The sequence below is a fragment of the Austrofundulus limnaeus genome, unplaced genomic scaffold, assembly GCF_001266775.1.
Source record: "Austrofundulus limnaeus strain Quisiro unplaced genomic scaffold, Austrofundulus_limnaeus-1.0 Scaffold155, whole genome shotgun sequence".
NCBI lineage: Eukaryota > Metazoa > Chordata > Actinopteri > Cyprinodontiformes > Rivulidae > Austrofundulus > Austrofundulus limnaeus.
In genome coordinates, this window is record NW_013952557.1 from 1,081,386 (window position 1) to 1,092,061 (window position 10,676).

Sequence of the window (10,676 nt, forward strand, 5' to 3'; positions counted from 1 at the left end):
GAGATCTGAAGAATGTATGGGTTAATTATGTGATAAAAACATCCTATTCATTTTTTTTGGATCCCAAATCCCTAACAGAATATACTGTATCTCCCAAACATTATGGTGAATAGACCAGTTTCTTTGGTTCATTGTGACTCCAAGCAGTGTCCATGCACTTCGTAGTTTTTCCTCAATTGTCAGTTTTTTATACGTCTAAAACCAAAAGTTATTATTGGCTGTAGCATATGTGGATAGATGGGTACAAGAAAAAGAAAAACCTTCAGTGATTGCTGCTTTGCTCTAGCTTTTGCGCAGTCAGTAGCATTTATGGTGCACGCTAGTTTTTGTATTACGGTAACAGTGGTGCGCGTTGCCCTGAACGCTGGTTATTACGGTGCTGTATTGTTTGCTGCTCCGGGGTCCGTGAAAGCACGAGCGCTGCCATGAGCTTCCCCACTAACCGCTCCACTCTCACTCCGTATAACCTCGGCTAACGCTCCCCTCAGAAGCAAACTCTGGATACCGCTCCGCTTCCCGCTGTAAGTTACACTTTAATAAACCTCTCGTTTCTTTTTTTACTCTCTTTGCCACTTGTCGTCACACAGGACTACACTTTTTCTTTTTAAATTAGGATGCTTCGCGCTTTGTTTCGTGTCGGTGAGTCTCGAGGGAATTGATAATTAACCGCTAGCTAAAATATAACTGGTCTCGCGCTGTGCGTTCGGATAAGCATTAAAGCAGGTTTTGTTTTCGGAGGCTGAAGTTTGGTTGAGCTCTGATTGTTCAGGTGACTTTTTTTTAAGTTATATTGAATGCAAAAGCGCTGGGCAGAAGTTGAGGTTAAAGGATAGTCTTGTTAAAACTGTATATTTCATTCAAATTTTCGTCCAGCTTCATATTAATTAAACGCTTTTAGCTCCTGCGTTTTGCTCCGTTTGGCCGCTGGACTCCACCCAATAACCGTGAAGTTTCTGCAGCAAAGAGAACATGTTTGTTTATTTTATTACATCATGTTCCACGTTTTTTTGCTGGGTTTTCACTCAGACCTCCACATTTCTTTTACTCAAATCGTTTCTCCCATAAAACAATCCTAATATCAGATAAATAAATTGTGCAGTGAGAAATAAAACAAATCAGTACTTTTATCTAATGTATTCCGAGGAAAGAAAGCACGAGGTTGTTTCTTGCGGAGATAAAAAAACCTTCTTCAGTAGTGTTTATCAGCAGGAGAAGAGGATCATATCTCTGTGCTGTAGTGTTTATATGAAAATGGCATGCCCCCCCCCCTCCCCCCAGACTAAACACAGCTGAGTTTTATACACCTAAATTAAACTCAAGCTATAAAGGCAGTCTAAATTCTTTAAAAAAAAAAAACTTTTTTAGCTGTTGCTCAGTTTAAGAAGAGATAAACCGAGTTAAAATGTGTCTCCAGTTCACTGAAGTGTGTTTCAAGTCTTTTCCTTGGGAGAAGTTCAGCACTGCTGCAGCCCACACTTGTCAGAAATTGTGGAAAAATTCCCAAATCAATTTTTCATGAGAGGATCGCTCATTTGATGACTGAACCTTAAGCTCCACTCCTATTTGCTGATTTTTCTGAATGTTTTAACTGGCAGAACAGACAATGAAGTGTTGTGTTTTGTTTGTTTTTCCCTCCTAAAAGTGACTCATCTGTTTTGCACATGATCGTGCATTGATATAATGCCAAAACCAGTGGAACGCCCAGCAAAACCTGATCTGGGATGCTGGTGTAGGTCAGACGCGGGCGGGTATGTTGATGAAATCATTGCGATATTTCACAATGATCCAGCTGATAACAGGGATTTCATCCTTATGCATGAAGCTGTTTATTATATGGATGATTTATAGGGGTAGTTTTTTATGAATAAAGCCTGATTCCCATGGCAGCAGCAGCAATGCTGTCTTCCTCTAATCACCTTGTGCTCAGGCACATCATCCAGGCTGTGTGGGTGAGCAGGGGTTTCTAATTGGCTGAAGAAATAGGAGCGATATAACGGGGCTTCCATCACTGTTCTTTCTGCCCACAGTGAGAAAGTTTCTAGCTTTGTAAGGGATAAAAAAGAAGAGAAAAATGTTGGTTTGAAGTGAGCTGCAGTGGGTGTCAGTTGATGTTTCTGTGGTTGCGCTGAGGTAGCCGTTGGCCCCGTTCTTTTGGCTCGTATGGTTAGATGCTTCTGTGTTGTAAACCACAAACATTAGGTATTTTCTTTATGAAGTAGCATTGTAATGTCTGAAAGGGTCTGGTGAAAATGTCAAATGGGACTTGTGGATGACATCATTGACATGTTTCATCTCCAAAGAACGCTTAATAAAGGGTCAAATTGTCACCTTTGCTCAACAGCTTTTATTTTTAAAGGAAGATGAGCTGTTACCCCAGAGTCACTGGACTGCGCACGTTTCGCTCGTTTCTGCCAGTGTGTGTTGAACCACACTGGACGGAGGCAGTGAAGTAGTCCTTGGAGAGCTACAGTAGCTCATAGGGCAGTTTGGTTTTGTCAAAAGGCACTGAGGCAGATTCTAGAGACTGAATACAACCCCAGGGACACAGAGGGTTCTGTACACCCTCTTTATAAGCTATAAAATGGGCAACTAAAACAGATGGTAACACATCTTTTATTTTAACACATCGTTGCGTTACACAATCTAAGAACAACTTGGCAAAGTGAGAGTGTGAACGGTTTTTATGGGTGTTTTAAGATAAGCACATGTGCATTTGCGGGTCGTTAAACATGAGAGTAGTTTTCATGCTGAATGAAGTGCTGGTCTCGAACACAAATAAGCAGCACAGTTGCAACAGGATGAAGATGCACCAATTGGGACACTTTATATGTAAAAGAAGGGTTGATTATGTATCAGAAAAACATAGTTTTGTTTTCCATTTAGCTGTTTTTAAATACGGTTTTGTTTTAAGAAGTTTGTCTCAGAAAAGCAAAAGCAGTCCACTATATTTATATTATCTATAAAAACATGGTACTTTTCTCTGCAGCCTGCTGTGCACCAGTGATAATGCAGTATTATATAAGTGAAAATAGGCTTCTTCCTTTAATTCTTTGCTCTTATTTTCTCATTCTCAGCTGTGACACAGTTAGGCTTTAATAACAGATGTGCTTCTATTTATTATCCACTAAGACCAGATTAGAGAAGCCCAGACTGTATGTTGCATTTCAGTCTTGTCTGTCTCATTGATCTGAGTAAGACACAAAATCTATTTCACTGTGAGAAGTTCGTAAAAGCCAATTTTAGTGCGTTTTTTGTGACAGTTTAGCCAATTTTTTGTGCATTTTTTTTTTTTGCCAAATAAATTATCTCCGACGATGCAGCTGTCGTTTTAAACAAAGCAAAATCTCATTTTTGGACTCATTATCTTTGATAAGCAACTCACGTCTTATTGTAATGATGTTTGAAACTGTGTGTTTTAATTTGTTTGGCTCACTTGTGTCTTTTATGCTGTTTCCTGGTGTCATTATTGTTTTTTGTTTAATTTAAGTAACCCCCAAAAATAGTTTATTTTTTGTTTTTTATCTTGTCTTTATGAATAGGCTCCCAGTCTAAAAAAAAAGATGTGTGCTGAGGTGGTTTGTGGTTCAGTGGCTGTTTAAATCTGTTTTCTCACTCATAGTGGAATATTGTCTTTTTTTTTAGGCTACTGGTGTCCTTCTGCTCAAACCAAAGGTTATCCTGGACTGTCTATTCATTCCTACCTGCCATGCCATCTATTTTTGCATTGTAAACATAGCTTTTTATTCTCGCTTTGCTTTTGAAACAGTTCCATAGAAGTAACTATACAGAACAGTATTTTAAGGATAATAGAAATATAAGAACAGGGCAACAGACTGTGCTCTCACATTTTCAATAATACACAAAGCTGATAAATCTGAATTAGGGCTGCGCGGTATATGCGATAGACCAGTGTTTCCCAAAGTTGGGGTCGGGACCCAAAGTGAGGTCCCGAAACATCAAGGTGGGGTCCTGAAAAGATTTTCTGAATCAATTACATTTTTGCCTTGGTTGTTATAAATGAGTGAGGTTAGTATATTTAAAATGGATAAATGTAGTATAAAAAATATTGTTACTATGCCCTTGTTTTGTTGACCTGATGCAAATGTTTACCATCCAAAAAAAAGTTGTTGGCACAGGTCTCTGCTACTGTTTTGTACTATCTTGTGGGTCAAAAGGTAAAACGTTTGGGAACCAGTGCACTTTGGTTCCCAAAGTTGGGCTTGGGACCCAATTATGGGTCATGAAGCACCTTGGATAATCTCCAGAAATCAATTTAAAGGGTAATAAAATAATTGCTGATGTAATATTTTCCTTATAACTATGACAAAACACAAAATAAGTATAAATAAGTATTTATATTTGTGGACAAGCTGTTTAGATTGTCAAAAAGCCTGTGTTTTTAGGGTTAGTAACGAAGTTCATGTATTCAGACCAGTAATATTTGGGGTCACAAGTTTTTGCCATGGATATTTTGTGGGTCAGAAGACAAGAAGTTTGGGAACCACTGCGATAGACGGTAGAAACAATATGAAGTTGGCCTATGGCAGAAATTTACCCTCTACCGTCCTGTCGTCAATTACATTATCGCACCTGTATCAACAGGGCTGCGATATGTAAAGGAAATATATGTAATATTTATTTTTTGTTTTTCCTTTTACGTGTACATGCATACATTACATGTCTCTCAAATTAATATATTTAACTTTTTAATAATTTTTCCCACAAGTCTTTTTACTTCCATGTGTTGCTTTTACATTTTTCTGTCTCATGTAGCAAACAGCATTGCCAGACGATCACATTTGTGCAATAAATAATAAAGAAAAAAATCCCATAATCTTTGTTCATTTGACCGTTTTTAATGCATGACTGAATTAACACACGGCTGTCTGACATGAGAGAGGTGGCAGATTGCGGAACACACTGTTACCAATTTAGCAACCTTGTTGCTATATTTAGCATGTTTTCAGGCCTCTTTAAATGATTGTTTGTCAGAAAAGCGAGTAGAAAAACAAATTTAGTGACTCCTTTCTGGGGCTGTTTAGACTTTAGAGACTCTGACGTGAACACAGCTCTTTGATGAGCAGCAGGTACTGCTGTGAGCTCCTCCCTGGTCCCAAAGCACCGACAGGCGGCTCGTCCCTCACGCAGCATCTCTCCCAACAGTCAGATATTCATCCCGTCCAAACTAAACAAATTGTGCCAATGCGACACTGCTGATGACTGATCTATGATGGGATGCAAATGTAAAATTTCCTATAGGTAAAATTAATCACTGATTAAAATTTTTTTTGTCACTTTTATGATAGTTAGCATTAACTCTGTTGCGTTACTGCTGCCTTGAGACTTGACCGCCTAGATTGCCATAAAGGAAGCTTCACTGATGTGAAATGTAAATCTGTCAATGTGTGTTTGATTGCTCTGTGGTTCTCTCAAGGACCAGGGTGTGTGTCTTAATTTTTTTTGTCTTTTTCTTAGACAATGCCTCATGACAGTTTTCAGTTTGTTCTGAAACCTAAAGCCCTACTTGCTGATACAGCAGAGACTTGCGTGCCACTTCAGCCAGTGTTTTGAAGTCAGAGTATAAACCTCATGGGTAAGCAACCAGGCGTCTGTATGGTGAGACTTAACTTTAGAATTCGGTAAGATCTCACTTTGCTGGGAGGATATCCAGCTGAACGTGCTCTTCTGCACCGAGGGTGGCGCAGTCATCACAGATGAGCAGTTCATAGCAAAAGCACTGTCAGCCCCCGATAACAAGATGCATTGAGTGTGGCATCGAGGTCAGCGATGATCCCCACACAGTCTGAAAGGAATCCCATTTGACCCACTTCACCACACCTGCAATGCAATTTGTGTACTAAATGGAAAAGACCTGTCTTGAGTTCGAAGCCACATGCGGTTCAAACAAAACTTGAAAATGGTACACTATCCATGTGTTCTCATCCTGCATAATGAATTTTCCCCCTTCAATTAAGGAAAGTAAAAATTAGTTATCTTAGACCATTTTAAACATATCTGGGATATGTAGATGTCTGAGCTCCAGGCAGTATTTCTGGAAGGGTTCAAACGTGCAACATGAGTAAAGAAATGGAAATATCTCAGCTGGAAAATGTTCAGAATTGGGGCAGTAACTTTATCTCCCCAGAGATCCTCACCATCTCCTCTGAATATGCTTATAGATGTGCTGTGATCCATGTCTTTTTTTTTAAATTTATGTACTTTTTTATAAGCAAGAGCTCTCAAACTGTGAAGTTCTATGTTTGGAACTGGTTTACTCCACAAGAGTTAAAATGCAAGTTTCATTAATTAAAAATTTGTATCTTTAGAGTAGTTTTATCAATGAAAAAAAAACATTTTCTTAGGTCAGAAGTTGCAGCACAGTCTCAAACAAATCAAAAACAATATATTTTTGCTTTAATTAGATTTTCCCCCAATTTGCTTTATGTTTTGCTAAGTGAAATTTCTACCCAAATGGTGTTTCCTGTCAGTAACCTCCTAACTTTTTGCTTTTGTAGATCATTCTGAATCAACAAAACAGTGTAATGTTTTTGTGTATTAGAATTAGATTTTTTTCTCTTCTTCTTTACTTGTCTACATACTTGTGGCAGCTGAATTAGATTTTTTGTTTTTACTTTTATTCCTCAGGCTCAAACTTGGATGTTTCACCTTCAAAAGATTTTCTCTTCAGACTTTTATGCGCAGTACCTTTTACTGCTTGTATTTCTCACTGAAAACTGAAAATTATGAAATTTAAAAATATCTTGACCTACAAATTCAGGCAAAGAAATGTAATTCTCAGTTTTTTAAATAAAGGCATATATTTTTAAAATGATATAGTAAATAATTATTCCAAATTAAAGAACAGTTCTTGCTGTAGACTGACAGTGCAAAGTTTTATATATTTTTTATTATCAAACTTTATTCATTTCTTAAAAAAACAAAATCTAATTCTATGTACAATAAAAAGAAAATACAAACAAAATGAAATGAAAGGCGGCAGAGAGAAGAAAATATCTCAAATCTGCCCCTTTTTTCTCAAGTATAAATTAAAACAATAATAATCTTCAGAAAACAAAACAAAAACATCAAATCGTTCTAGAACAACAAAGCATATAAATACACATTATACCGTTTCATTATTTTAACATTTTATCATTCTCTTGAACATGTACATTGATCTGGCATTTTTAGCATCATCTTCCAGATTTTTCCACAATCTGACTCCTTGGATTGAGGTGCACCGTTCCTTCAAACAGGTTCTAAATTTAGGTTTCATGGGCATCTCTGTTCCCTTAAGATTATAACAACTCTCTCTCTTTGAAAAGTTTTTCTGGATGTTTAAATTTAGTGTGTTTTGGTGAGCCTTATACATGACTAATAAAATTTTATAATCAATTAAATCTTAAAATTTAAATTATTTCAGTTTACAAAATATTATATTAGATGGATAATGGTAGTGTCTTTGATTGATAACTCTTACAGCTCTTTTCTGCAAAACAAAACAATAGACCAAATGTGGAACAATTAATGTGTTATATAACATATACAGAGCTTTAGCATTAAACAAGCCCCTTAATTTGTAAAGCAATGAAATAGATTTAGTTAGTTTTATTCGTAAATAATTTATATAAGGTTTCCATGTCAGTTTCTCATCAACAACATCGAAAAATCTTACCTCACTGACTATACTGATCTCTGCACCATCAACTATTTATCTCTTTGTAAATATCAAATAATTAGTTTTATCCAAAATTGAGTGATAATTTGTTAAGTTTGAACCAATTTTGTATTTTCACAAATTCTGCTTGCATTTTCTCCAACATCCGTTCTATGACTTTACCCAAAGCAAAAAATGTGGTATCATCTGCAAATAAAACACATTGAAAGAGAACACATTAACCCACATCTGTTGATTAATTTTTTTCGATTAATCTGGCAAATCATTAAAACGCTTAATTACATGAATATAAGTAGATATAAATTAAGTTAACTCCTTAAGGACGCAAGTTATTGATTAATGAATTAATCTGAAGATAATTTATCCTTATAGATTGATTAACAATTAATTAATAAGCAGCCATTTTCTTAAAAACCAGAGTTTTCTCTTGAATCAAGAGGGTCTTTCCATGAAATGAAGGATTTTTTATAATCTCCTGAATTAAAAAAAAACAGAAGCACATAATACATATTTTAACAATTTATTTTGCCAGCTGTATTAAATACTGACTGAACTATTATTAATTTATTATAATTAGAATTTATTTACACTTAACATTTATTTTTTTCTCTAATTCTTTACTTTTTGTTTCATTCTTGTTGGTTCTGTCTGACTAAAACATTGCTGGACCCAGTGAACACGGTTGTGAAGCAGCCCCCGCCCCCCCGTCCTCCCCTTTCCCTGCAGACCTTGCGTCGTTTTTTTTCCTTCGTCCTGAACCGTTTTGCTGCTCAACATGTAACTTTGGGCCTCAGTCAGAAAAAATAGAGAGTCTTTATACTTTTGGCCCGAGAGGAGGATGAAACGGTGGATTTAAGGTCTCCCCCCACACGCATTTCCTCCTCGCGACGCGGCGCGCATCAAATAGACGTCTTTTAAAGAATAGCATATACATTTTATCATATCTTTGGATCTGCTTGGCCTAACAACAGGATTTAAAAACTGGTTTAAAATTCGTAGTCTCTGCTTTTCACTCGAGAGTCAGAGAGGGCGGATCTTTACAGGTAGTTTTTTCTTTCTTCCTAAACTTTATTTAGGTCAGCCAACATTGACAACGCTCTGTGAGTGACGTAATCGGCTCCGCAGCATGGCCAGGCACCCGCAACACAACGAATCGATCATGAAATTCTTTGCCAACGCTTTTAATAATCTATTTTTATCGATTCGTTGTTGCAGCCCTAAACCACATCATTCACAATGTAAGATAAACAATTTCGATCCATATGCAGAACCCTGAGGAACCCCACATGTAATTTTACAGAGTTCAGATCTTAGATCATGTACTTGTACAAACTGTTCCCTATTTTCCAAATAACTAGATATCCATTGTAATGCTGGTCCTCTAATCCCATATTTCAGTGTTTCCCCTACCATTATACAGGCGGGGCGGGCCCCCCGCCAATGAGACAGCCCACCCCTCTAAGAATTTCACGGCATATATGTCATTTTATTTAAATAAGGCCAGATCAAGTCCAGAGCTATTTTTTGCACCCCTCCATATCCACCTCTCGCCAAAGTTGGGGAAAACCACGGTGTAGAGCGAGGCTGAGCGCTGTCTGTGGTCCTCACAAAGATAGGAAGAAGTGTGCGCGTGCGATGAAAACTCTGCTTTTAGTTATGTAGCACCGATGCGACAGCTTTGCAAGCTACTTTTTCTTTCTTTAAAATAAAATGCAACAGGTGAATCCACAGCACTGTTACCTGATCAATAATTTAGAATCGCCAACACAGACCCCGCGTGCGACCAGGTTCCCGCGAGTCCGTTCATGTTCTATAAACAGCGCTGATCAGCAGCGCAGCTGTAATGCTCCTCAACTTTTAAAAAAGTAACCAGAGTAGTTTGTAAACTCAAATCCAGACAGAATCAGCTGCTTTATAGGTCCTACTGGACTCAAACATAGAGCTGAGCTGCTTCTCTCCTCTCCTCTCCTCTCCTGTCCTGTCCTGTCCTGTCCTGTCCTCTGTCTCACACACACCATAGGTCAGACAGTCGCGTTCAGGAGCATTAACCCTTAAGGGCCCAGATAATATTCGGTCTTTGAAATGTGCTAAATAAATTATTTTCAGTGACTGAGAGGAAGTGTTTTTGATAGTTGCATAATTGCATTTTCTAAATGTTATCCTTTTTATCTACAAGAGAATTCTAATTCTTAGAAAGGACATGATTTGAGGTTTTTACTGATAATATTTTATTCAACAGAAGTCATAAGAAGCAGGCTTATTTTGAACAAACATTACAAACGGGTTCATTCCTACAAAACCGTCAAATATATTTACAAACACTAAACTGATTCAGATTAACATCAAATAAATCACGTTTTATAATTAAATGTCTGTTTTTCTGCTATAAAGAAAAATCCTCCTGTCCTCCATGTTCCTAATCAGGGTCAGGGTGGGGCTAGAACCTGTCCTCGCTGCCTTTGGGTGAAGGCAGGGGACACCTGGACAGGTCTCCAGTTCACCAGAGACACCTGGACAGGTCTCCAGTTCACCAGAGACACCTGGACAGGTCTCCAGTTCACCAGAGACGGTGAATCACGAAGGTGAGTCACTTAAGTTTATGTTTTCATTTGCTGCTTCATGGAAGAAGAACCTCAGGTTAGCCTGTTAGCCTTTGTGCTAGTGCTGACACTATATTGCCTTATATGTATTAGCTCGGCGCCTTTGACAGAAAAGACAGTTTTGAAATCAGTCTAAAGTTTGTGAGAACTGAGGGGTTGGACCACAGCATGTTTAAAAGCAGCTGGAACACTGCCGGATGAGAGTGACATATTAATCAGGGAGAAAATGGTTGGACCAAAAGTCTGAAAAACTTCCTTAAAACTATGAGAAAAAGCAATATCTAAAAGTGAATTTGTGGGCTGCATTTGCTGCACAAAGCCCTGTAAATCAGACAAAGACACCAGCTCAAAGTGGTCTAAAGCAGTTGAGGATAAAGGTGGTGAAGAAGGATCAGTGT

At 37.7% G+C, this 10,676-nt stretch overlaps 1 protein-coding gene across 1 annotated transcript in view; it reads left to right on the forward strand.

The window, feature by feature from the left end:
• The first annotated feature begins 398 nt into the window (after window positions 1-398).
• The window catches only part of tp53i11b (tumor protein p53 inducible protein 11b), a 53,481-nt gene continuing 43,203 nt past the window's right edge, over window positions 399-10,676 (forward strand). Inside the window, exon 1 of the mRNA XM_014016801.1 lies at window positions 399-521. The gene's annotated coding sequence lies outside the window, so the exon portion shown is untranslated. The remainder of the gene's footprint in view (window positions 522-10,676) is intronic.